The sequence below is a fragment of the Corvus kubaryi genome, unplaced genomic scaffold (genome assembly GCF_017639235.1).
Source record: "Corvus kubaryi isolate FWS band 111438036 unplaced genomic scaffold, C.kubaryi_AGA036_p1.0 37262, whole genome shotgun sequence".
NCBI lineage: Eukaryota > Metazoa > Chordata > Aves > Passeriformes > Corvidae > Corvus > Corvus kubaryi.
The window spans coordinates 189,270-217,245 of record NW_024581078.1 but is presented as its reverse complement, the minus strand read 5'-3'; the positions used below and the strand labels follow the sequence as shown (position 1 = coordinate 217,245).

The following is a 27,976-nucleotide window of genomic DNA, read 5'->3' as shown; positions in this document are numbered from 1 at the left end:
GCCACACTGCTCGGTCCAGACTGGTGCAGTGCCTCTGCTTCTCAGTCAGGCCAGAGTGACTGGGCACTGCATCACCCATCCCTGCAGCCCTCTTCTTCTTCACCCTCACACCTCAGGACTGGTCCAGCGCAGGGTTTGCAGGAGAGCCGTGGTTTTTGGGGGCTTTGGCAGAGGCTTGGAATGTGCCTCAGAGACTTCCCAAACAGCAGTGGATTAGCCAGGGCTGGGCCAGGGCCTCTCAAACCCTCCAAGCTCATCCACTGCCGGTCTGAAAAATCCACTTTTCACTGCTTCCCGTTAGAGACTCTTCACCACCAGCTGCCAGGGCTGTGTTGGAATCAGCTGAGGAAGAGGGAGGAGACACATTATTTCTTCTATTGGAAATGATAAAAGGGAAAGGCACAAGGGATGAAGGAAGTAGTGCTGATTAGAAGAGGCTCTGCCTTTGAACCATTATCACCATTTTGTGCCTTTCCTTGGACATCATCTGTGTCTCACAGCTGGACATATGGCAGTAGATTCCTGGAGCAGCAGCACAGCCGTTTCACACAGCAATTACCCTCACCAAATCCTTAGAGACTGGAATGGCAGTTTGAAGCACACAACCTTTGTGCTTAAGGGGTCACTTTTGGAGTCATGCTGGACCTCACAGAGCTTCCAAGGAGAGGAGCTGAGTCCCCACCTAACTCATCGCATATGGAGTGAGTCAGTTTGGACCCATTTGTCCCTCTCCTCTGGTGCCTCAGGAGCTTGGGAGGAGCAGATCACTCACAGATAACTGGGATCTCCAGCACATTTGTGCCAGAAATCTGCCAGCTTATAATTAGCCTCTATGAATAATTCATGGCAGGCACTGCGTCCATCAGACCTGACAGCCGTAATCGTTTTGCCAGCAAAATATGGGGTTTGTCTTATTTGTGAAAATGATTCAAGCAGCTTTTTGGGGTTTTCTGAATAGAAAAGGGAATGGTACATGTGTCCATGCCTGTACATAAATATATATACCATGTACAAATATATAAAACCAGATATATCTGCCAGACACACACACATGTATATGCTCTGCATGATCACTCTGTAATAGAATCTCTGTTTGGATATCATGAATCAAACCTCTCAGTGATGTAATTGATTAAGCCAATGGCATTGCAGCAGGAATGAAGACATATTTATATCTGCTCTCTTTTACAGTCTAAAAATACACTGCAATTCTGAATGGATGCGTTTTTAGGCAGATGGATGAGTTTTTAGGGAGCTGCATTTAGAAATACCTCCAGTCCCGTATTTTGTTGTTGTTTTTGGAAAGCAGGGAAGGAGATCAGTCTTGGGGTGCTGTCAGGAGCCTTCAGATGTCCTCTCTCTTTAATGCTCCATCACACTCTCTCTCTCTGTGCTTTCATCCTTAAATACGGTATGTGTCCAGGCTTTATTAATTTATAAAATAGCTGATGGTGCTGGGGAATGAATAGGGCTAGGAAATATCTGACATGGCAATTAGGACTGCTATCACAGTGAGGCCTGATTTTTGCTGGAAGGCAATTTGCTGTAAACCACCAAGGTTAATTGATTGCAGGGGGGGCATGGGGGAGGGGGGAAAGGAAAGAAAAGAAAACCCCCTCACAAATTATTTGGGCAAAAATTCTCTTCTTGCCATGGTGTAAATCTGGAGCAGATCCTCTGATGTTTGCATGGTTATCTGTTGTATATGACAAGGCCCTTCCAAGCACGCTGAGGATGGTATTGCAGGCAAAGGTGTGTGTTGCAGACCAGCAGTTTCCTCAAAATACAGCCTCTCTTTATTGCTGCACACTCTAATTCCAGAGGCGCATCACAGGATCAGTGGTGTTTCTCTCCATTGGAAGGGAGATGGCACAGCCCAAGGGGCACTGGGCTGCCTGAAGGTGCCACATGGTTTTCAGTCCAGTTGTGTCAGGATGATGAAAAATCATCTCCATGTTTTTTCCTCTTGTTTTTTGGCATTTTGCTTTTCTCCCTGCTCCTCTGAGTTGTGCTATTCAGTCCTTTGATGTCGCTGCACTTAAATGAAGGGTTGGGTCAATGCAAACAGGGCTGAAAAAGCTGAGAGTGATCTCAAGGGTGGAAAGAGGTTTAGTCTGGGGGAGCAAGGACTCTCTTCCTGGGCTGGTAAGGGATAAACTGCTGGTCGGCAGAATCGAGCAGGAGACGTGATGCCCAGGCTCTCTCTCTGCTGTCACATGTGACCGCACACCCTTGGGAAAACCCACCTGCTCTCAAAGAGCACAGACCTCCCACAGACACATTTTGCAGCAATATCAAAGGCATTTGACCATGGACCTCAGAAAGTGCTGGGAAAATGGGCAAGGTCACAGTCCTGGTACAGTATCCCCAGGCTGCTGGACCCCAGGAAGGCAGCAGACACACTGGCCCCAGAGCAGGGTGGTGGATGTTACTCCATCCCATCTCGCCTTTGCCTGCCAGCAGCTTTAAAACATGGCAGTGGAGAGTGACTTCTATAATGCTCCACAGTGACAAACAGCAGCGGGAGAGGCACTGGCAGAGGGTCACAAGTGTTTCCAGCTCCTTTCCCCATCTCTACTCAGTGATCCCAGGCAGAGGTGTGACACCACCTGCTAACACACTGCTCAAGATGACTGATCCAAGTAGAAGTGACAGCTCTTGGCAACAACACATCACAAGCCTTAAAATTCAACCCAGGTCCTCCAAAATGTTCAGCTGAGTGTTAGAAAGGGGAATTCTCGCTGCTGCCCCTCTCTTCTCATCCTCAACACAATGATGGAGGAGGATGGACCACAAAACCCTCTGAATTCTCTTGCTCTAGTAGGGAGCATGGCCATGGCTGTGGAGTTGGGAAGAAGGTCTGTCTAACACAGCAGGCTCCGGAGGCAGCTTTGGGCTGTTCCTCCGAAAGAGCCTATGTCATAGCCTAGATGTGGTGCATAAACCCATCTCTTCCTCCCCATCTCCAGAGCAATGAGAGACACCCAGGTAATCACAGGCATTGGGTTCATGCTGTGTGCCAGGAGGGACACAGGTACATTTTAGGACCAGGTGTATTTATCTTCCTGCCAGCCCAGCAGCACGAGCTCTGAGTGAGGTTATGGGGATGTGGAGAAGGATGGGATGTGCAAGTGAGGGTGGAAGCATGTCCCTGACCATGCATGAGGAGCCAGAACACGTGTGGGAGGTGGAATGTGGAGAGGAAGCAGGTGAGTGGAGGGCCGGGTGAGTGTGTGAGTGTTGTGTCTGCATAAGGGCTTCCAATGGCCCCATTAGAAAGAACACAGAGCACTGGAACCCCAGTTGCTTTCTTCCTCTCAGACAGCATTTAAATGCCAACACACTAACAAATATGATGCATTATTTAAAAGCCACTGTACTTGACCCTACAAAGAGCTTTTCTACCACCTGAATGTCAAGGAGAAAGAAGTTGCTGTTTCACTGATGACTAATGCATCAACCTCCTTCTCATTTACAGTGTGACCAAGGTGAGAGGCAAAGAGCTGCTGAGAGTGGGTGTGGGTGCATGAGGGGACAGGTACGAGACCATCACAGTCACCCCACTGCAGCAACCCAGGGAGCTGACGCTCAGGACTGGGGAAGGTAAGTGAGGGGAAGATCAGTCCCCAGGAAAGGAGTACAAGTTTAGGAGCGGTAGCTCTTAGAGGAAGATGTTCAGAGCTGTTGAGGCAAGTCTGTTGTTTGGGCTTGGTGGTTCTTAGTGCTGGCACTGACTCACCAGTTAGGCTGATGTGTCTGCCCATCCCTCAGAGCAAGCAGGCCACAATCCGTGGTTGCAGTGCCCAGTGAGGCTGGACACATGCTGGGGCTGGGGCTGGAGCTGGTGTGGGAAGAGGTGTTGGGCCATTTGGTCCTCACTGTCTGGAGCTGCTCCTCAGCAATATTTCACCTGCTGCCTCTCTTCCTTTTCTTGGGGCAAAGCAGGTTTGGCCTTGGGTTTTATACTGCTTGTTTACCAAGCCACAAACCCTTCTTTCTTGCTGATCGATGCTAGAAAATAAAATGTTTCCAACCTCCTGTCATGTTCTCTGGCTTCAGAAGAGACTTGTCCATGCTCAGAAACTTTCAGTGAAACTCCTTACAAGGCTGTGAGTCATTATCTGCAAGTCACTGTTGGAACAAGGTTGTGAGCAGTAGCAAAAGTCAGAAACTCAGATCTCTCTGTAAGCAAAAATCCTCGATCACTTTATAAGCAACCAGTGGTATATGTCTGTATCTAGTAAATGTTGTTTCGAAGATGAGAAAAGGTCACCAGTTAAAGCGGTGGCATTTCACCCCTTATGACCTCACTAGAGGTTTTTCCCAAGTTAATCACCAGTTTTATTTATTTGACAATGAGACTGACTTTTTTCCCCCATGGCTGCACAAAACATGAACCAAAGCACTCTTTGCAGGATGAGATGTGTCACATAAAGAGGAGAAGTGTTTAGTGCTGAGATGCTTTTCATATTCAAAACACATGAAAGGTGGCACATAGTAAAAGTGAGAATTAAGCTGCTGGGTGTGTTGGTGATGTGAGAGCATCGGTAACTGATTGACCCAGACCACATTCTGCTTCAAGACTACTTAAACTCTTTCTTGGGCCCAATTTGTTCTGCTAATTCTGTCTTGCCGTCTTTAACGCTGCCAGATCAAAGGGTCAGTGCAAACAGGGTAGAGAGGAACAGGATCAAGCAGGTCAACTGGGAGATCCAGAATCACTGTGAAAAATAGAGTTTTACTGGGCAGGGCCATTAAGTCAGGTACTGGGAGGTTATGATCACAGCCAGTTTCGGATAGCAGCTATAAAGCTGCATTAAGGAGACCGGCTGTGGTTTGGGAAGCTGTGCTTCCAGCCCTGCTGAAAGCCATGGAGTCCTCTGAGATGGTCAGTGGGTGCTCCTGCCATTCTGGGTGGGACATGAGTCTGGCACTGAGCAGGTGGCTTGGGCATCCCCAGACCTGTCACACAGCTGGGGGAGACCCCACATCACGTCCAGGCATCTTGGGGCGCTCACAGGAGCAGAACATCACCAGCTCGCTGTCCTGGGTAATGTGAGTGGAATTTTTCAAGACTTGGTTGTTAGAAAGAATCATAGAATCACAGGCTGGTTTGTGTTTGAAGGGATCTTAAAGCTTATCTTTTTCCGAGCCCCCTGCCATAGGCAGGGACACCTTCCACTAGACCAGGTAGCTTACTGCCCCAAATAATTGGAGCTGTCTTGGGTACAGGCTGTGTGTCTTTTTCTTATCCTTCACTCCACGGTGACTCTTGAAAGCCCTGGGTGAGGCACCGACAATAGTCAGCAGCACATGATGAGGAGAAGACTGTGGGTTGTTCTCTTCCACTCGTGGGCAGTTTGGAAATACCTCTTGGGCAGGGTCATGCTTTTAGCACCTGCAAAGAGAGACATATTTGTGCTTCCCTCTTTTATTTATACTGTGGAAGGATGAAAAAGTCACAACTATAGTATTTGCAAGTGCCATAAATACTGTATTTCATCTCTCCTACACTGGTAACGATGCTGTGTCCTGGTTCCCTGCTGCTGCCACTCCAGGCAAGGCTATCAGGTGACACGTGGACGAAAAGTTACCTAAACCTAGCAAGAATGGACTCAGGTTTGGAGTGCAGTAATCAAAAAGTGAAATTTCCCAAGCACTTTTGGAGTAGCTGCAATGTTTTTGGCTTGTATTTAGGCACCTAACCCAGACTGAAACTTACAGCAAAGCTTAGTCTCCTTGCAAGAGTCTTTAAAACTTGTTCTCAGAATCCAACATGGATTATAAATCATTAGAACAGATGAGGAGAGATCCAGAATGGATGAGGCATCAGTAAAATAGATTAGTTAGAATATAGAACGGATCTAAAAGCATGAACAGCTAGGGAGATTACTAGTTGAAGAAGATGAGATTAGATAGAACAGCTCTTCTGCTACTCTGGCTTTCCTGTTCAGTCTCACAGCCAAAAGCAGCTTGTGCAACAATGCCAAAAATCAAAACATGCTTCCTCCAGGATTCAAAATCCACCAGCATTTGAATTTGTCCAGAACCCTGTCTTCACCCCAGCCTGCCTGTCTGTTCTGAGATGGATAAAGAACACAGAGGAAGGAAAGGTGAGTGTAGCAGTCAGCAAGGGGTTTTCTAGAGTTGGGGTGCAATGAGCAACCACCTGTGAGTTCAACTTTAGTTTTCTGGAGCTAAAAAAGAGGGAACGAGTCCAGAGAGACAAGATCACTCAGTGCTTGGGGTTTTATGTATCTTCTACACACCAGCAGTTGTTGGAGTTGACCCTTTGGGTATCTTGCTTACTGTGGCTGGAGATTTTTAATGTTTGTTTTTCTAGAAGCAATAATTCCAGTGGATGGAAATGCACTTAAATCTTCTTAGGCAATTAACTCACTTGCTTTGGTTCATGCTATTACTGGAAAACACTATCCTTTTCTTTATATTAAAGAGAGATTTGCAGAGAGGAGGTGGCAATGAGACCCTTCAAGTGGGCCAGGAACTGTTCATCCGGCAGGAGTGAGCTGAGCGCTTGCTTGCAGACGCCACACATAAACCATGGAATCACCTTGTTAACACACTTTCCAGCAGTCACTTCCCAGACTCCTGCCTGCTCTGGAATATTCATGTGTTCATGGATCATTTTAATGAACTTACCAACATATTCACAAGCTATCAATTGAACACTTACTAATAATTTTTAATAATTATGCTTTGGGATCATCTCAAATGTGATTTCTCGTAAATGTGTCGTAAACATGACACCTCCCCTCTGTGTTTGACCAGCTCAGTTCACAGGGTAAGATGCCTCTGCAAGGTAGGAGGCTCCTTCCATCCCATCCTACCTAGCCCTCAGCCATATCTTGCTCAGCTCTTACCAGGCAGCATATTCTTCTTCCCTGCGTACTGGGAAAGGAGCTAGTAGGAGAAAAGTGCAGAATTTACTGGGTGATGGCTCACATTACCAAGGCAAATGAGTGCTGCGGGGCAGCAGCATGAACAGCCATGGCAGATCCTCGCTGCAAATGTTACAGGGATTTCCAGATGAGAATTAATGGACTTTCCTTGGCTAGCGTAGGAGAAAATGTTCTACGTGTGGTTGTTTATTATTTCTGTTACAGTCACTGTTCTTGCTTATTGCTTCCATCTGTTGGCATCAAACTATTGGCTCTTGTCTTATCACTGGGATGTAAACCCTTCACGGGCAGAGAGCATGGTTTGGTGAGAGGCAGAACAAAAGCGACGGAGAAATTTAGGTGTTTAAAGACTGGGGTGCCTTAGAATCAGTTCCAGAGAGGAACTCAGATACTTAATACCCAGAGGTTTCATTTGGGAGGAAATATGTTTGATGGCCTGAAATATTAAATGCATAAATTGTTACCTCTTAAGTCTTGTGAAGTCATCTGCTGCAGGCCATCGTCTCTTCAGCTGGTGCCTTGGGACATCATTGCCTTTGTTGCTCGGGGTTCTCGGGGAACCGATCAACCCAGACCAACTCCTGCTTAAAGACCACGTAAACTCCTACTTGGGCATAAGTTGTTCTGCTAATTCTGCCTTGCTGTCCTTAATGTTGCTAGATTAGACAGGACAGGATCAAGCAGGTCAACTGGGAGATCCAGGATCACTGTGAAAAATAAAGCCACTCTCCAGGCCGTGTCTGCATCCAGTGAAAGAAACAGCGGCTGATTTTGAGGGAGCCATGAGACCCACTGGTGGCTATAAGACTCCACAAACAAAACTCTCTACCCATGCAGACAAGCACTGTCCCTCCACTGCCCCAAGGAATCCTCCAGATTATCCCATGCAGGTGGCACGAGCACTGCCATTTATCCACAGTGGTTTGGAAAACTTGGCAGGAATGGGAGATGCTGCACTAGGTTGTGTGCTGTTTTACAAATTTTAATCCTCACTTTGAATTTTCCAGCAGAATGGGTTTGTTCTGCCTCTGGGCTGGAGGGAAACTTCTTTTCGTTACCCTGGAAACATGAAGACGACAGATCCATCGTTCGTTGGCAAGAGGGAGAGGATGAGAGAGAAGTACGTGACAAAAAAGCGTGAGTAAGAAGGCCTTTCAGAGGTGCCATCTTGATCTGCTGCTTCAAGGCTGGGAGCAGGGGGAGTGCTGAAGGTACCACCAGTGCTCAGGATTCCCCAGCACTTGCTTGGCTCTCCTGTAGCAGCCAACTCACTGGAGTAATTTTGCTCAACTTTGACAATAAAGCAACGGGTGATGGATTAACGTTAATAACTGCTTGCTCCCTTCCCAGCTCGGGCAGCCTGGAGTCAGCTCACACTTTACATCCTCAGGCTCTTACCTCATTTAAACCTAGGGTGTTGTGTATGCAGAGCACACCCAAAGGTCAAAGAGCTGCTCTGTGAGGAAATGGCTGAGCTGCTGGACAACAGCTCGTGTCCTGATACTGTAGATGGGAACAGGAGGAATCCAGGCATGCCCACTTGGAAGCCACTTCCCCTCCACAGGGAGCCCATGAGGACATCGAGGCAATCCACCTGCTTAAAGTCAGGCAGAGTTTACATCTCCTGGTTAACTGGCTTTGTGAGGAAGGCAGTAGGTTGTTCTTGTCCAAGCAGTCACAAAAGAAGCTGTAACATGCAGTGTGGGAAAACTGACCACGGGCACAAGACACGGGATAGGGAAGGGATTGGGCTCTGTATATCTCTGCTGCTCTTGCAGAGAGCCAGCAGTGAAATGTGCCCTTGGCTCCAGGTGAGGCTGGAGCATTTCTGGGTGTTGTGTCCTTGGTGGCAGCTTCATAACAAACTGGAGAAGTTTTCTATTCTGGATTCTGGAGTCCAGCACAAGCAGCTGGGGGAGAGCTGCAGCTTGCTGTGAGCTATATCCCTTGGTATACACATCCCTACACATCTTGAACTTGCTTATTGCTTCCATCTGTTGACATCAAACTATTGGCTCTTGTCTTATCACTGGGATGTAAACCCTTCACGGGCAGAGAGCATGGTTTGGTGAGAGGCAGAACAAAAGCAACGGAGAAATTTAGGTGTTTAAAGACTGGGGTGCCTTAGAATCAGTTCCAGAGAGGAACTCAGATATTTAATACCCAGAGGTTTCATTTGGGAGGAAATATGTTTGATGGCTTGAACTTAGGGCAGGGATCTGCACTCAGCTCTTGAATTACTTGGTGTCACCACTTGTCCTGGAGGGTATAGGGCAAGGAAACCCACGGTGCCACAGAATCCCTTTTCTTTTGCTGTGAACTAAGAGCTCTGGAGAGGATAAACCACTTCTCAGTGTCTTGGTGAGCTCATAATTAAATTATTCAAATAAAAGAATGTATTTCTGCCCCTCCCACTGAACGTGCAGGAGTTAGATTCAGGAATATTCTTTTTTCGTGATGGAAAGAGCAGGTGGAAAGGATATTGCAATGCAACATTCAGCTGCTTAACACCAGGATATGTAGTTCCTGCCCCACTAAGTTCCCTGTGCTCACCTCCTGGTTCCACACCTTGATGATATAAGTCCCCTTCCTGCACTTTGTCTCCCTTCTGCCCTCCAAAGCACCAGCTCATATTAATCTTCTCTCTCCTTGCTGAGTTGCAAAGTGCTTAAAGGCAAGGTCTCCATTTTCTTGCTCTTATGAAGTCCCCTGTGCTCTCATGGCACTATGCAAATAAATACATGGTAATGAGCAAACATCTCTCATCCACACTGCTCCCGGGGACAGGGAACCTGGGGTTCACCCCAGAGCTTGCAGGAGTGCCAAGGAAAAGGTGTAGAATCACAGAATAGTTTGGCTTGGTGGGATCTTAAAGTGGCCCCAACTTCTGCCATGGCAGGGACACCTTCCACTAAACCAGGGTGCTCCAAGCCCCATCCAACCTGGCCCTGGACACTTCCAGAGATGGAGCAGCCACAGCTTCTCTGAGAAACCTGCGCAGCTTCGTTATCCATCTTCCCCCCTCTCTACCTCACACTGCTCCTGCCTGCTGCCACAGTTTTGCCTTTGTGTCTCCAGTTTTCCACTTGTCACTGTCCTGTGTCCCCATCTTCCGTCGCCACCCTGCTTCTCCCAGCACTATTCTGAGAACGGCCTCAGCTCCTCTACAGTCCAGGGAGGAAGAGAAAACTGAAAGGAAGCCTTTCCCTTGAAGAAGGATGATAACCAGCATGGGCCAGGTAAAAGTTGTTGGTTTGGTGGGTATGGGAAGAGCTGCATGTGCTGAGATCTGCAGGCTGCAGTCGCAGCGCAGCTCTGAGCTGAGCTGGATTTTAACCTGCCACTGCCATCTGCGGGGCTGTTGGTGCCAGCAGCAGAGCCCGGCAGTCTCGGGAGGATGCTGAGCTGCGTTACGGTTTTTATCCTCTTCCCCAAGGAAGTTTGCAGTCCCTTTTCTCTCCCTTGCCCTGTTGCTGGAGCAGTGTCAGTGGAGCTGCCAGGCAGAGTAGCAGCAGCAAGAGACAAGTGCAGCAAATGCTGTTTGACAGTGTGCTTTGGATGCATTTCAGGTGAAAACACAAAAAACCCCCGAGCGTGTTTGATCCTGGGTGTACCTGCCTTCCATATTCATGTTCGTGCGCCTCCATGTCATTAGGGGATTAAAACATCATTAGCACACAACAAAAGCCTTTGATAACGCTCTGCCCTGTGCTCCTCCTTGTCTTTCCTTTTTGCATTTCTCCTGCCCCATCCTCTTTCCTTTTTTGCCCTCTTCTCTCTCTCTTTCTCTTTTTTTTTTTTTTTTTTTTTTTAATTAATCTACTCTTTTTCAACCTTCCTTATTTTTCTTCCCAGTAATTTAGTGGATGCTGGGGAGTAACACCTCACCAAGATACAATAGAGTGGAAAGGACTGATTCTGACTGTTCTTACACCAGTGGGGATATTGCTTTTAGTGTGACAAACTAGAGGCAGCATCACCCAGTGCAAATCCGTGCAGCTGTATCCAAGTCCACAGCAGCTCTGGGAGAGCAGAGGACACTGCAGCTGAGTTGGTGCAAAGAGGGTGGGAAGCACAAGCAGGTCCCCGGCGCAGGGTTCTGGTGTAAATCCAGGAGTTATTCCACTGACGTCGGGAAAGCTGCTTCAGATTTACACCAGGAAAGCAGCGATCAGTACGCGGTGTTCAACATCCACTTCGCAACTCGCTACTGAAAGCTGCAGCATTTGGAGCAGCTGCTGTAGAGTGCCAGTAGTATTTTTAATAAGGGTGCTGAGACCAATCTACTCCTGTATGGAAAACGTGACAGCAATTTAGATTGAAAGCCTCTGTTTTCCAGACAGACACTCAGCCAGTTAGTGCAAACAAAAAGGCACTTGTAACTCCAGTCCTTTAATCTTACTCTTTGCTTGGTGATAGATAAGGTGTCTTGACATCAAATTGCACTAATATGGTCCTCTGAAGATTAGCACTGTGGACAATGCTCGTCGTCTGGCTTTCTCTGATATGGTTTCTGAGTGTAGCAAGGTCTAGTGGTCAAAGCAGGGATGCTGGTACAGAAAATGGGCTGTTCTCACACTCCTCCTGCCTCTAACTTCCAGTCTGCCAGTGGCTGACCTTGCCTCTTGGTTTTTGCAGTTGTAAAATGGGCATAAAAGATACTAATTACCAGGGTAGGGAACTCGTTAGGGGATGGCTAATGATTATTGGCTTGAAAATTACAGAGAAGAGTGGAAAAGAAACAGAAGGAAGGTTTTGCAATGAGTGTGGGATGCAGGAACTGCTTCTCTAGAGATCCCAGAGCTCTTTCCTACATATGGTCTCATTCCTCTCGTTTGAACTAAGGGGCAAAAAATATAAGGTCAAGCAATTTGCTCAAGGTCATGTGAGAAGTCTGGAATGAACCCAAGTGTTGCAGGTGCTGCCTGCAGCCCTGGGCTGTGCTGCCTGTTCACAGACAGGCTGTAAAGGCTGTCATCACATGCAAACCCTCCCCATCTGGGATGCATTGGACAGAGCTGGAATCACATCAGCACATCCAGAGCAGCACTGGAAGGGGAGAAATCACTGCGCAGTTGCTCTGTTTCTGGACATCCCATGTAAGGCCAAGGAATGGAGAGCCTGGGCTAAATTCTGCTCTCGGTTTCCTTCCATGTAAACCCAAAGCAGCCTTGGGAGAAAGGTGCAGACTTGCTGGGATGGGTGTGGGAAAATGACAGGAGCTTGGAGCTACTGTGTAACTTCTCAGGCTCAGCAGTGCGCTCCCTCCACTTTCCTAAGGACTCTCTCAAAAAACCCAGGCATAAAAATCAGCCTGAAGCCCATCTGGATCTGCCATGAGTGTGTGGAGGAGACACTGCCAAGCCCAAAGCCCGGAGCTTTGCTGTTGTTGGTTACTCAGACCACCAGAATGGGGTTGCTGGACTCAGTCCTCGCCTGGAATGAGGCTGCACAGGTCACTCTCAGCTGGGTTCTCCGTTCCATGGCACACGTCACCTTTAGAGAAGTTTCCCTGCTTCCATGACTGTGGGCCTGTCCTAGCACCTCACTTTTCATCTCTATGCTTGGCTTTGGGTGGACTAAAAATGAAGGGGACTCACCTGAATTGGTCCCACAACTCGCAGAACTCCCACGCTGCTCAAGGTGCCCTGGAGTCTCCTTTGTGCTCTCTGCCATTTCCTGGCCATGCCGCTGAGCCAAAAGGCAGCATCAGGGCAGGGAGGCACAAACACCTCTCTGACACCACACTGTGATTGTCCATGACTCCACTGGCACTGGAGGAGATGGGAGCTGTGGGAGCAGTGTCAGCCCAGCAGGGAAATCACAGCAGCCTCTCCAAGATCAAACTGCAGAAGACTGGGTAAAATGGACAGGGCAAGAGAAAAAAGGAGGAAGACACCTGAAGTCAATTACACTGAGAAAACCCTGCATGAGGTGAAGGAACTTCCCACAGAGCCACGGCAAAAGAAGCAGCTGGAGTGGAGAAGCAGGTGGGCAGCACAAAGGCACGGACCCAGCAAGGGATGCCGAGGAGGGCAGTGGGTTAAACAGGCTTGGGAGAGGATGTGCTGTGGCGTGTTGGATCCTGCGTGCTCCTGATGGAGCTCCCTCTGGAGAGGCCTCGTTCAGCATGGGAACAGCCATGGATACCTACTGAGTGGGAGGACAGGTAGAAGAGACAGTGTAAAATGAATGAGTAAAAGAGGTTGTCCATCTGTCTTCCCAGTACTGGGACTGGCAACGTTAGGGAAATGTTAGGGAATGGCTGGAGCTGTGCCAGGGGTGTTTAGATTGGATGTTGGGGAAAGGTTCTTCCCCCAGAGGGTGCTGGGCACTGCCCAGGTTCCCCGGGGAATGGGCACAGCTCCAAGGCTGCCAGAGATCCAGGAGCATTTGGACAATGCTCTCAGGGATGCACAGGCTGGGATTGTTGGGGTGTCTGTGCAGGGCAGGAGTTGGACTCAATGATCTCTGTGGGTCCTTTCCAACTCAGAATATTCCATGATTCCATGATTCTGAGACTTATGGTCCTTCCCTTTCAAATACTTCCATGCGAATATAAACAGAGCTCTGCAGCTCCTGGTGCTGCTGTGTGCAGGACCCTCGTGTCAGGCTGCAGAGCAGACAGGCCAGTGACACCAAGCTGTCCCTGAGAAAGCGGGGTTTGCAGCACTTTCCCCTGGCTGTGCCAGAGCTCTGTCCCACACCTGGACTGGCCACACCTGACAGAGCCATCCAGAGGATCACGGGGCAGGTAGAGGTGGGAGTCAGAAGGAGCTGAGAGGTGAAGGACCAGGAGTGACTCAACATGTGAAGCCTGACAGCTCTATGTCGAGCTCTGGCCACAGCATGGGGCCACAGAGGGGAACGAGCCTCATCAAATTGAAACTGGGAAGGTTTCCAAAACCTTGTCTTCATGAAGCAATAGCATGCAGATTTGCATAAATATCTCTAAAATTCATCAAACAGCTCAAATGAAATACACTAAGGAAGGAACCACTTCTGCATTTAAATTTGTACACAGTTGCTCCAGTGTCTTTGAAATCCAGCGATGCCCGCCCCTCCATCAGCCCAGGAACAAGGTATATTCCAGATGGTTCCCCCATCCTAAAAAACTGCACTGCACAGCCGATTAAATTCTGCTTGTTGTAATTAAGCCCGACACAATTAGCTGTCAAGCAGGGCACTCATCTGTTTTATGTTGCAATCTCTTCAACAGGCAAGGCTGCTAGACAAGATTGTCACTTTTCGAAAAGATTTTCATTAGTTACCCTGGGCTCTGTGTCAGACACTGAAATACAAAAATGTGTTCTGTAGCCAAGTCAGGGAAATTCTCATTTAATGTTCCACACAGTATTATGAAAGTAATGTACTCTGAAAATGAATGCATTTTGGAACATTTTGGAAGAAATGCAATTTGTCTCCTAAGTAATAACTGCATGTTCATGAATTTACTGATTTTTTTTCAATATGCCTTTCATAAAGTTGGGAAGACTTTTTCTGACTTAAAATGAGAGGAAGAGAAATTGTTGATTTTAATGTTAGTCCCCTTCCCTCCCTCTCTCCCTCCCTCTTTCTTTCATTCCTTCTTTATTTTCCATCACTTCTGTGCACTCTCAGTGTAAGGACCAGGCATTGTCTGATGGATGTGGGAGCTTGGCATGGAAGAAATATGTAGCTCAGAAATGGAAAAGACAGGAAATAATTGTGGTTGGTGAGGAACAAGGGAGTTCCATCTTTCCATTACTTTAAGAACAGAGAGCAAGAAATCCCCTGTTGCTCCTCACAGTTCCCCAACCAGAAGACACAATTACAACTTTCCCAAGTTTGGTGGGATGGTGAATTTTCTGCATTGCTAATGGCAGAGGGTGAGTGGGGGTGAAACACCCAGAGTCGTGGGTGCATCTCATCACCCAAATTCAGATTTGCAGTCAGAGAAAGTAAGTAAATATTCCAAGCTTGTGGAGTCTTCTCCTTTCCTTATAAATAGATTCTGGATTCTAGGACAAACTCTTCAGCTCTCTCCAGTTAGTGCATTGCCTCCCTCTGCTCCAGTTTGTGTAAAATTGTACCTTCAGTTCCAGTGCTGAAGCATCCATGACTGCATTCGGATCCAAAGGCCTAAACTGGGGATCTTGCACAGCCAGGATGATGAGAAGCAGAGCTGAACAGCCACTGAAGTAGTGGCTGAGCTTCCATCAGAAGAGAAATAGATGAGTCAGAGTTACTGGGTTCAATTGGGCAGGAATTTGGTAGAAGGGAAAATGAAAAACCAGATTAATGGCAACAAGTTGGAAAATAAAAAGAAAGTGGATGGGCAATTACAGTAATAATTGAGACAGCAGTCATTAACTGGCATGAGTGAGCTCAGCAAACTTCTGCATGGACTTTAATAGTTGCAGTATGACGTGGTTCAGGGTTGGGTGAGCAGCAGGGCTGAGGCGATGGTGTCGCTGCATCCCTCCAAGGGTAGAAATTAATCTCCTCTGATCTGTGATTGCCCCACACTTATGTACTCCTGTATGCCCTTGAACGGGAGCAAGTAGAATGGCATATACTACTGTCTTGATATGCCTGTACAAATTGGGGTTGTCAGTTTATATGTTGAGATGAAATATAGTTCTCAGGTCATAAGAAGTTATGTGCTGAAGTTGGAACCCTGCTGTGACAAGCACTACCCGGCTTTGTTTGCTGCCTGTTACTGGCCATTAACTCCCCAGGCAGACTCTCTGATTCAGAATTCAAGTGGCTTTAATCAGGCTGCACTTACTCTCCTCGGGAAGGAATAAAGTTCATTCAAATTAACACCACTTTATATCCAAATAGGAGCACCCCCACGTGAAGTTCAGTGTGTGTTTTAAAGCCTTGCCTTTCATGGCACCCCTTTTCCTCACTCGATTTCCTTTACAGTGAGGCCTTTCCTTGAAAAAAACCTCACATTTTCCCAGGAGCAGTTCTGGAAGTTGTCTCATTCCTGCCCTGGGTGTCTGCACAGGGCCGGGAGCTCAGGGCTGGAGTGGAGCCCAGTCCACTAAGCAGAAGGAAGAGCAGGAAAAACTCCACAGGAGCATGAGACGTAGCAAATAACAGCAGAGGGGCGAGCAGGAAAACACTCTCTTAATTGAGCTGGGGAGAAGAAGGAGCACTGGTGATTACAGGGCTTGCAGATCTTTGTTTAGGAGAGCTGTGATCCTGCGATCCGTCCTGTCGCACAGAAGCAGCCACGGAGCCCTTGGGCAAGCGCCATGCCGGGAGGAGCTGAGGCAGAGCGGCTGTTTGCAGAGCATGTGGGCTGCAAGGCTGTCTAGCTGCTGCTCCAGAGCTGCTCTCAAATGCTCCAAGCACTCCTGGTCCAAAGAGCAGAGTGCCAGGGCTTTTCCTCTCTGGCAGGTTCCCCCACTGCTGCAGCCAGGGGCAGGATGACCGTGGGATAGCACAGATCAAAGCAAGGCTCTCTCTTGTGTCCAAAATGCTGGTCAGACAATGGTCCTATACACTGTGCTGTGCAGGGATGGGGCAGAACACTGCAGAGTCACAGCCCGTTTGCCACAATGACAATGAGTAAATCTGAGACGCGGGAGAGCCCAAGGGTCTGTGCTCAGCTGCACGGGCACGGGTGCCATTTGACCAGGTCTCTGGACATCTGCTCTCCACCCTGAGCTACTGCTCCAGCCCAGCTGCTGAAGCTTTAACATTCCAGGCAAATGGCTCATGTCTTTTTTTACATTGGGATGGAGTGCCCGGGCACAAAGAGAGGATCTGTGAGGAGCCACAGATGTATGGCAGCTCTGCTCCAAGTCCTCTGGCTGCCTCCTGTGCAGGCAGGGATGAATCTGGCAGATCCTGCCCTCAACACCCGGCTTCTCCCGCAAGCTGCTCACTCCAGGTGGGCCTGGGACCCCCATGGGTCCCTTCGGCTGGCGCTGGCACCAGAGGGATGCTGGCTTGGCTGCTGCATGTCAGCACATAGTAGGGATGTGGTCAGGCACTCTTGGCTGTCTGTGACTCACTGATTTATTGCAAATAGCTTTGGGCAGAGCTGCTGTGATAACAGCAAAAACCAAATCCCCAAAAATGCCTTCCCACTCCATCCTTTAGCTGGATGTGCTACTGGCAGGGGCTTTGCCAGCACCAAGTGCAAGGAGCTGCTCACGGGGTGCAATGAAACCCAGCTTTGATTTTTTGTGTCTGTTTCACCCTTTACTCCCTCTATTCATATTTGTCAGCAGGATTTCCTCCCTTCCCAGGTAATCAAACTGAGGGGGATTTTCCTTTTTTGTGTTTTAATGATGGGAGACAAGTCAGGAAGAGATCACTGAAGGAAAAAGGCGTCCAGGTACTGGCATAAAGCTGCAGGTGCCTCCCTTCTCCCCACGCTGATGCTGCTTGCTGCAGGGCTGGCAGCTTCCTTTGGCTTCTTGACTGGCTTTGGTTTGGGATGGCACATAAGCAAAGCTGCAGCACTTAGCCCTGTGAGTTCCAGCCTGTGCCTGAGGAGACTCACAGCCCTTTTTCTTCCTCCTCAGCATCTCCCTGATGAGGGCCAGAGAGTCCTGGTTTGGCACAGCAGACCGTCAACCAGAACACACTGCACAACTCCCTGACACATTCAGAGCCATCATTAGGTCTCACTGAAACTCCACACTGGTGAAGGTTTTATCACAGTGACCTCCTACAACATCACAAACCCCAAACTATCACCCCCGTTCTCCAAAAAGAACGTGAAGAGATGGATGAGCAGCTCTCTGCTGTCTTTCAGGTGAGCAAATTTAAATATGTAAGTCTGCCTGACAGTTTCAATTATTATTTTTTTAAGTGTGCTACAAGAGAGAAAAAAAAAGACATTTATCACAAAAGATTACTTTGGGGAAGGGAGAGGGAAGGACAGGGGAACACTAGAATGTTTTATTTATGGGAAAACTGCAAATTACCTTAATAAATTCCTTTACTAAGCTGTGTCAGCTACTAAAACATTGTTCTTTGTGGGTGAATAACTTTTAATTTGAGTGTTCTAGTATTCAGCAGAGTGAGGTAATGGATTAGCAATTGCCTGTATTGTAAATGTCATCTTGGCATAATTAGGGTGATTATTGTTAACCAGTAGAGTTTAGTATTTATCTGTCACTGGGTGAGGGAATATAACAAAGCCCCAATTAGTTATAAATGGTGGTGGGTGGTGGGGATGGAACAGCCTTGGAAATGCTATTTTTGTTTTAAATTTATTTCAGTGTTTATTTGGTTTTAACATTGGCATTAATGTGATCTCCTCCGACTAGAGGGGTGGAGAACCATGTGCACATATAGATGTCATGTGTGTCAGGGCAGGAATTACAGCAGAGAAGGTGGCAAAAGTGGGATCAGCTCTTCAATTCACTGCACAGGGCAGAGGTTGCTTGCTTGTGTAAACTGTCCTCCACTGTGCCCAGCTGGGAACACACGTAATCCCTGAATCCATCCGGTATTGCAGGCTCAAGAAAGCATCAAAAGGTGTAAGAAAAGCTTTTTTAACTGACCCCATCTTGATGTCTCCTTTCCTGATCCACTCACCTTTGTCCCTTTGTCCTAATGGCTTTAAACTGCCAGAGAACAGGGTTAGATTAGATATTAGGAAGAAATTCTTGGCTGTGAGGGTGGTGAGGGCCTGGCACAGGTTGCCCAGAGAAGCTGTGGCTGCCCCATCCCTGGAAGCATCCAAGGCTGGGTTGGATGGGGCTTGGAGCAACCTGGTCCAGTGGAAGGTGTCTGCCCATGGCAGGAGGTGGAAAGGGATGAGTTTTAAGGTCCCTTCCAACTCCAACCATTCTGTGATTCTTTGCCTTCGAAGCCATATTTGCTCTTCAAATGGCCAAATGAGCATTTGATCTGTGTAACAATCACTCCCTGGGAAATGGGAACAGAGAAGCAGCAGAAGTTTCCATCCGTAGAAAGGGGTGTTAAGCTACTGGAAGATATCAAACATTGCCCCAGTTTACAGCCATCTGTGGTGCCTCTGCTCCCTCCCGTTCCCAAACACCTGCACCCACAGGCTGCAGTGCAGTTCAGGTAGCCTTTCCAAACCCAGCCCTCAAAGCTGCCTGTCGGGGCTGCACTGCTGCCTCATCACCTCTGATGGACACCAGCACACCCAGGCTCAGTGCCAGCACCAACTTGAAAGTCTTAATTCCCGTTTAGGCTCCTCACTGCCCATTCACTTCTCCCAGGGCCCTGTATCTGATAGTCAAATGGATACTTCGAGAGGAACTGATCTGAGTTCAGCTCTGCAAGGGAAGGGACGCAAAACCTTATTACAGCAGCTGTGAAGCAGTTTTCCCCTTTGGAAACCTCATCTCCTTTTGCCCCAGGGCAGTCAGCAGCTGGCTCAAGGCTCCAGGGTTAATGTCCTTTGCGAATACTTATCTGGCCTAATAGAACTGGGGATATTGCTATCACTCACAGATATTTCAAATCCTTCCTCTTAATCCTGACAAGCTCTTGCCCTTAATAACTTCAGTGGGACTTTTGCCAGAGCAAAGACTGTCAAGTCAGATTCTCAAACTAAATGAAAAGAAAAGCAGGAAGGGAAGTTCAAGGTGAGGTTTTGGTGGTTTTTTTTTTTTTCCTTTGTGCTTTTTGTGGATGTTCATAGCTGGAAACTGGGGTTTTTTTCCTTGTGATTATCTAAATGATGGATGAGTCAAACATCCTGAGAAATGTTTCCAGATCCAGGCACAAATGACAGGGGATGAACTGAGCAAAGCCATCAGAGGCTGAGAAAAGAGAGAGAAAGAAGACTTACAGAGCTGATAGGGAAATAAAAGACTCAGTGGGAAGAAGGAGGTTTCAGAGGAAAGCAGGGATCATGTGCTTTGTGAAGCTTACACACAGAAAGAGCTGATACATTTTTAATTAATGGTTATTTAAGTACATCGTAATAATCTGTGGGTTTAGGCTATGTCAGACAACAGGTTGCTTGTGGCCACAGTATCTTGGGTGGGAGCTCTTTAAATTCTTTGGAAATCTTTAGCAGTGCTCTGTCTCCTGTGCACAGATTATCTCAGTTTTCTTCAAAAATGACAGGGATATTTCTGTACTCTGTCCACAGCACAAAACCTGGAAAATATGAAGATGAGAGCCAAAAAGCAAATAAAGACTTGGTTCTTGTTTTAAGACGTTCTGTGATTGCTGGAGATGCTCCTGCGCTAGAGAGGGAAGAGGTTTGATCGATGGCCACGGGGTTCGGAGGAAGCACTGCTGCTAAGTTCTTGTCAGGATATGAGCCACAGGAGACAAGGAGCAGCAAGAACAGGAGATTTGAGCCACTCTTAGGAAGAATTACCATTTTTCTGCACCTTTTCATAAGTGCATAAGAGGCCATGGGATCCCTCTGGGCACCAGAAACAGGACGGCTCTTTCTCTGCCCAGCCCAGGACCAGGTGAAGTTTGGCCAATGAATATCCCCTGGGGGCTCATACTCCTCTAAATCCAATCTAACCCTGAACTATTTGTTGTCTCCCAGTGTGCAGGAACTCACCTTTTCACCCAAGGAAGGAACTGATGTCACCACAGGAAAATCTGTGACATCCCTGGGAGGATCTGTGAGCCTGTGGCCACAGCAGGGCACGACTGCAGCAACCAGAGTCTTGCCAAGAAAAACAGGAGTTGAGCTGGTTTTGGAGTGGGTGTGACTTGGATTTACTCCCCAAAAGATTGCAAAGGTACTGCTTCCATTGGAAACCACATAAAATCTGTAAATACTCAGTAAGCCTAATTTATATCCCAGTTATACCTGAAACAAGCCCGTAAGTCCAAAGTTTGGGGGCTTTTTGCAAATGCAGCCAGAGTTCTGCTATTATTTATTTAGATGCATCTGGGAGTTCACCAATTTGCAGTGATTTGCCAGTACAAATATTTTTCAAAGAAAAAGGTTTCCCCCTTTCTCTGTAAATATTCTGCATCTGGCCTTTGTGAAAAAAAGAAAGATGTTTCAGTCAAAGTAGGAAAAATATAAAAATCTATAAGCATTTTATAGAACTCATCAAATACAATTTTAGTTTAGTTTTACAGAGAATCAGGACTTTCTATCCTCTTCAGCATCTATGGGAAGGTCAATATTACTCCTGTAAAATCTTCAGCAAGGTTTTTTACTTGGCCATGTCCACTTTCCATGGAAAGTCAATAGATACACTCAGAGCAATTCCCGAACAGAATAGGAGAGATGGAAAGGGAATTTTTGAGAGGTTGAGCTGTGAACTGAAACAGAATCTAATTCCTTGAAGGCTTGATTCAGCCCTACTGAGAGATGGGAAATTGCTTCACTAGAAGCAGGAGCTGACCTTCACTGAGAGACAAGCCAGGATCTGGAGGAGCCTCAACTGCTTCACACAGGCCCAGACACAGCAGCTGCCACCTCCTCACCCTGCTCCATTTGGATCACGGCGGTCCCCGGGAGAAAACAGAAATTCCTCATAATGAATGGAGTGGGAGGTTTGGCTCAGCAGCACCACTTAACGCTTGATAATCCCTCATCCCAATTTGCTCCAGTTTATTAGGCATCCCTGGAAGCAGGCGTGATGCCATGGAAACATGATGGCAAGTCGAGCTGTCAGCTCGTGGCCTCTCTGTCAAGGGGTTCTCCAGGGACAGCAGAGCTGGCACCACACAGGCACTTCCCTCTCCTCTTCCCGGCTCCATGTCAAATGTGTGAAAACATCCCCACGTTGCAGCCAAGAGGGACACTTTTTCATCAAGTCTGGAGGGAAAAACAAGCCAGCCACGTCTGCAACTGTCAATGCCAACAATCCTCCTGTAATAACGGCAAAAATCCAATATGGGCAGAAAGGGGCAGACAAAAGTGGCTGAATTAAGCTGCTCACATCTAGAGGGACCAGAGGGAAGTGTTGCTTCCCTCCCCCCAGCCCTTCCTTTTCAGTGTTGCCACTTGGCTCAGATAATTCACTTTTAATAGTCTGGTTACAAATGAGATTGTGAAGGAAGCATGTGGCTGAGAACAGGGATTTCTGAGTCACATTCTCATTTCCCCCTCATGCCTCCTAGGCCTTTAATAAACCTCAAAGAGACATTAAGAAAACACTAAGAACTCTTTATCTGCTGAGATTTGGGAACTGGTACAGCAAGCAGGCAATAATGGATTCCATGTATTTGCAATACATCCCTGAGGCAGTGGCCGAACAAGGGGGACAGGAAGTTCAAGTGCTCAGGACAGAGACTGCCCAGATCAGGAGGCTGGAGAAGGATGGAAAGCAATGTCTGAAGTTGGGTGAACATGGTTTCTCAGTCTCTTGGGAAGCTTTCAGTTGTGCTCACGCCTCATTCCCCGGGAAACCCAAGGGGAATTAAGTAGCTGCCATTTGTGCTTTGAGACATCTTCCACATCACCCCCAACACGTGCCTGTGTCACTGGGGCCAGGTTAAGTCACAGCAGGAAAAGGGAAGAGAAAAGGGGCCACATCCTACCTCTGCCTGTAACACCAGTTCAGCAGATAACTGCAGGTAGCAGGAAAATCAGATGCAAGGAATGAAGAGGTAAATGTCCCCCCAAGGCAAAGAAATCAATGCAAAAATCAAGCAGAAGTTAAAAACACGTACACAGAACTAATTACAGAAAAAGAGCTAAGCCTGGAGTGGATAAAAGTCCTTGCTGAAGGAAATGGCTCAACCAGGTAAATGGAACTGTTGGCCTCAATGGCTTGGGTTATTTATTTTTTCTCTTTCTTCATGTAGGTCAGATGTCTTCCTGAGGGGGTTTCTCTTAACCTCCCTCTTAGGTTCTCAATTACACACTCAACACAAATTAACAACAACAACAGATAATAGAACAGTTAGAGCAAAAGAACCTCAGAGGAAAACACAGTGCACTTAGACCAGAGCAAATAGGAAAGGGTTCAGGGGAAGGAAAATCAATGTGGCTGATATTTATTACACTCTTTATGGAGGGAGATGGGACTCAACCAGAGCCCATTTAGAGTTCTGTTCCACTTGGATTTTGCCATAAACAAAAGTAATGAGTCCAGCCCTTCATTGCACTTTTCTGCCCAGCACATTTTAATTAGGGTTAAGAAAATACACAGGGAGTGGGGGAAAAAAGAAAAGAAAAAGTAAAGAGAAAGAAAAGAAGTGATAAAAATCCTCACCTAATTCATAATTTCCTGTCAGTTCTGCTCAGGCTTCAGCTGGATCTTCCAAAAGCAATATTCCCTTTCATTTGGATTGGGTAGTTTCTCTTCAAACAGCCTTTTGATGCCACACATGAAGAGAAAACAACCAACCATGAGCAGGGATGAGAAAGGGAGATAAAGAAGGCAAACAATGCAATATGTATGGAATCTAACCCAACATAGCATCCCACACTGGGAGGCAGGGACTGGTCATGATGACTGTAATTCAGCACGAGTGGGAACAGCACAGAAAAAGAAAGGGCAGAGAAAAAGCACATTGTGAGTAATCAAATCCTCTTTGCTTTCACCCACAGGTGTGCCCAGACACACTCCAAGCCATGCAGCAGGACTGCACGAGACCCTCTGTGTGTGCACACACACTTCAGGGGTGTCTCCACGATCCCCACGAGGGATTCGTGTCCTGGGGCGTGGGGCACAGCAGAGGGTGTTGTGCTGGCATCTGTGGAGCGGGTTCTCACTTACTCTTCCCCATGCTGACTAGCATGTCAAAGTCAAATGTGTTTGCATGCAAGTGTCTGCAGTCACCCACCAAATGTGTTCTCCCTGCTTGATCCATCCAATTACATGACTGACTGTGCCCAGACTCAGTGGAGATTGATAGCGTTGGGATCGGACTGCGGTCAAGGAATTGGAAATCTGCTTTGAGGTGAGTCCTGCTTCAAGTATAGCTCAAATTCAAATTATTTCAGTTGTAACAGAGAGGGGGAAGAGAAACAGAGTAGGTGAAATAATAGCTACTGTCTAGCTAAGATAAGCCAGGCAAGACAAAATATTAATTCTGATTCTGTTAGCACACCAAACAGAGAGACATGTAATTCCATCCACCTGTCCACATCAGAGAACATTACTGTCACTGATGGTGCATAATTCAGGGGTGATAAATCAGTAAAACCAGGTAGAAATGGTAACATTCCACTATTTGATGCATTGATAATAAGCCTGTCCGAGAAATTGAGGTTCTCAGAGTTAGTGGCTCACATTTCTTTGCAGGTGGAGGTGTGGGTTGGCTCTGAAGCTCTCAAGGTTCACAAGCCTCACTGATAGTGGAGAACATTTCCAACCCCCTGCACAAGCCCAGCACCAGGCTGAATGTGACCCATCTCCTCAAGCTCGTGCCCATGTCCATGTCCATCACTTGCTCCAAAGGGTGGATGAGATGGCTTCAGACCTGGAGATGGAACCCTGCCCTGCTATGCTCTGCTGGCTGCCAGCTCTGCCAGTGACTTGCTGTGTCATCTTGAGCAATCACCATGGCTAGATACAGCCCCTTCCTATCAGATGGCTCATACAGGTGCTCTCATTAACCTCACTAGCTAATGAGCCAAAGCCATCACGCAAATCTGTTGATGAGGCTCACTTGGAGTCTTAGAACACAAGTATTGCTCCACCAGCCCTCAGTATTCCATCCAACACGATCAAAAGTCTCTTCCTAAGGCTTGCCAGCACAGCAGGGGTAAAAGGAAATTGGACTGGGCTCACTGCTTGCTCGGAAACAGAGGTTTTGCAGGTATAACATGAGGAGTTCAAATCAGCATTGAGACGAAACTGTTCCCTACTCTATGAAATTAGAGCATTTCAGAAGAAGGGCACAACCAGTTTATGGAGCATCCTCAGTTTGTCATTTTCCCTGCTGCTCCAATCACTTTGGTCTACCCTGGAGAAGTATAATCACCACCAAACACAAAACAAAGCCAGGAAAAAAAATCTCATGGTTCAGGGAAGTAGGGAAACCTGCGACTCAAGCTGTGTCTCTGCAGGAACTGGAGAAAGCTGCAGCTTTCTGCAGCTACCTGGAGCTTAACTGCCACTTAAAGGAATTATCTTCTGCCTTTATCCCTAAGAAAAACAACTATTTGTAGGGAGCAGACAGACAGACAGGGAAGCACATTGGAAGTTGCTTTGTAGACCTGCTTCCTCTCCTTTCCCCTTGATCAAAGTGACAGAAAATAGAAACAATAATTCAGTCAAGAGCAACAGGAAAGAGAAGAATTGCTGGGAAGGGCATGAGCTTCCAGAAGCTGGAATAGGAAAGGCCACTTCCCAGCATCTCCTGATCTCGTGTTCCTTCCTCAAGCACCTGCAGCTGTTTGATGGCCTGGCCCTACACCTTGCCAAGGACACCCTTCCTACGTCACCTCTCAGTGTACCTTGTGTTGCTTTTGGCATTATCACAACTAATGTTTTTAGGGAATTTTCCCAGCATTTGATAGTCCAGTGCCTTCGCTGGGATTCTGCCAGGAAGAGTATTTCTTCTCTCCTTTTAAGAGAAAAAGCAGCTCTGTCCTCTTTCATATACACCAGGAATAACTCCTTGCTGAAATGAGCTCCTGGCTGTGGGAGAAAGGCACTGCACTGACAGGCCTGAAAACTGACAACCCACTATTAAACTACAAAAGAGTCACCTCCCCAGTGGTGGTGGTGGCTTGGCAGCAGGAGACTCCTCTCTTCCAGCATCCTTTTACTGTACTAAAAGCTTCAGAGGAAGTTGTAAGCAGCCAGAACTGAGCAGATCTAGCCAAATGTATCAGGAGCTTAAACCCTGGCTTAACCCCGAGTTGTGCTTTCTCTGCCCTTCATTGTCATACAGCCTCACCTCATGACTTTATGTCCGGAGTCCGAACACCTCTCTGAGCACTTGGTAATGAGCTCACGGCTAGACCAAGGCTTCAGTTAACTCATTTTTGCTTTTTTTCTCCTTTTATTCTCCATGTTAGTGCCTCATTAGTCTATGGGTGGTTCTCCTCACTCCCACATCTACCTTGTGTCCCTGTCTCTTCTTCATCCGAGCACATCTGTACACATCAACCCACAAACACTATCTGTTTCATTCTCAGCATTTGGCTTTTGAGCATTTGCTTTCAGAAGCACTAAAATCATCTAAAATAATCCAGACTCTTCCATGGCACCACATTCTCCACTTCACTATCAGCAAAGACTTTATATTTAATTTTTTTTTCCTTTTTTCACTGTGGAATATTTTAATTCAAACCACCCAGCATTTCCTGCGCATGCCCTGGGAGGCAGAGCAGGAGTGGGAAAGGCCTCAAATTAACAGCATAAAAAGGGAGTGATGGAAGAACGGCACTGGGCCAGGAAGACTTGATCTAGACATTCATATCCCAAAGAATAAGCTTGTGATTTTAGAAAAGTCAATTTTTTTTTTTTTTTTTTTTTTTTTTTTTAGGAAATAACGTACTTCCTGCAGTAACTACTCCCCTGGTCAAAAAGCTTCATTCCTCACAGTTTCTTGCTTTCATTTTCTTGTCTTTGATCCTCAGCTCAGGTATATCAGAATCTTTTTACAGAAGTCAATAGAGATGCATCTGCTTATGCGAGCTAAAGATCTGGCCCAAACCTCAGTCTATATTACAAACAACTTTCAAAGAGATTCTTGGCAAATGAAGAAGGGAAAATAAAAGTCTTTTTGTACTGTGAAATTTCCCAGGAACAAAACAAATGCACAGTCAAAACTATTCAAATGACATTTCAGGAGATCAGTCACAGAATCCGTTAATGCATTTCTTTCCAACAAACGGAGTGTAAGTTTACTCTGGGCTTACAGGCTAACCTGTTCTATTGCCATCACAGGCAAACCTGATTTCTGCCATAAGACCCAGCTCAGTGCTCACAGAGTCTCTGTGAGGAAATGGACAGGATTCTGCCCAATGTAATAGGGTTTAATTAGAAGAATAAATAAGAATCCTATCAAAGTTGTATCAGCTCGTGAAAGCACGTTACATACATACGTAAGTAAGTCAGGCATATACCCACCAAAAATCACTCGATTTTTCAGAATATAAGATCAGAATCAAGTGTAGGGTCTCACATCCATACTGGAATAAAACAGTGCCATTCCCTGGGGTAAGCAGTTCTGAAACCAATGTGACTCAGTAAAACTCTGCACAGCACAGTCAGTCCACAGCATTTATAGCTAAAGCTTGTAGCTACAAGCTTGGGCCTGATCCCCCACTGCATGGTGCCGACAGTAAATTATAATTATTCCCACTTTTAAGGTCCTTGCCTAAAGAGTTTTACTCCTATAAACGCAAATAGCTGCCCCCCATCTTCTTGTATTGCTGGAGCAGAAAATGTCTCTGCAATTGTGACTCTCTCTTGACTCTATTTGGTGGCCCCATTACATCCACTTCAATACCAGCTTTATTCCCATGTGCACGTGGATCATTTACAGGCAGTGAGTAAAGACTAGTGATGCAGCTGAGACTCTTCAAGGAGGCTGGAAAATTGACTTTAGCTGGTTCCCTAGGATTACGGATATTTGCAGTCCTGTGCAAGCCCTCTGGAGCAGAGAAGACTGAAGGGAGACTCCTTGGGGGGCTGCACCTTCCTTCCAGGTGGAGACAGAGGGGCAGATGCTGAGCTCTGCTCTGGGACCAGGAACAGGACTGAGGGAAAGGCTGGAGCTGTGTCAGGGGGTTGGGATGGAGCTCAGGGAAAGGTTCTTTCTCCACAGGGCGCTGGGCACTGCCCAGGCTCCCCAGGGAATGGGCCCGGCTCCGAGGCTGCCAGAGCTGCAGGAGCGTTTGGACAGCGCTCTCAGGGATGCCCAGGGTGGGATTGTTGGGGTGTCTGTGCAGGGCCAGGAGCTGGACTCAGTGACCCCTGTGTGTCCCTCCCAGCTCAGGACATTCCATGATTCTGTGATTCTATGACTGCATTTGGTGCAGTCCTTCAGAGAGCTGGGACTGGGCTGAGACTCAGCTCCTTCTCATTAATGCTCTCTCTTTGCTTCCAAGTTCGCACATGCCAACTTCACTGGCATGGATGGAATAAGCCTGGGGTACATGGCAAACAGAGTTAGAGAGGCTGTGATAATGAGTAAGCTGGAGCTTCTGTTTGTGTATCAACAACACCACAGTCAGG

The 27,976-nt window shown here is 47.2% G+C and overlaps 1 long non-coding RNA gene across 6 annotated transcripts; it reads left to right on the top strand.

Annotated features, from left to right (window-relative positions):
* Positions 1-27,530, top strand: LOC121662781. 6 transcript variants are annotated; one of them, XR_006015411.1, is made up of 6 exons: positions 1-1,411; positions 3,479-3,603; positions 7,928-8,057; positions 17,447-17,679; positions 20,002-20,332; positions 20,416-27,530. It is a non-coding gene; the product is annotated as an uncharacterized LOC121662781 (long non-coding RNA). The 6 variants fall into 6 exon arrangements; XR_006015414.1 differs by having other exon boundaries at positions 20,002-20,614; positions 23,389-27,530; XR_006015412.1 differs by having other exon boundaries at positions 20,002-23,741; positions 24,086-27,530.
* Positions 27,531-27,976: the final 446 nt, after the last annotated feature.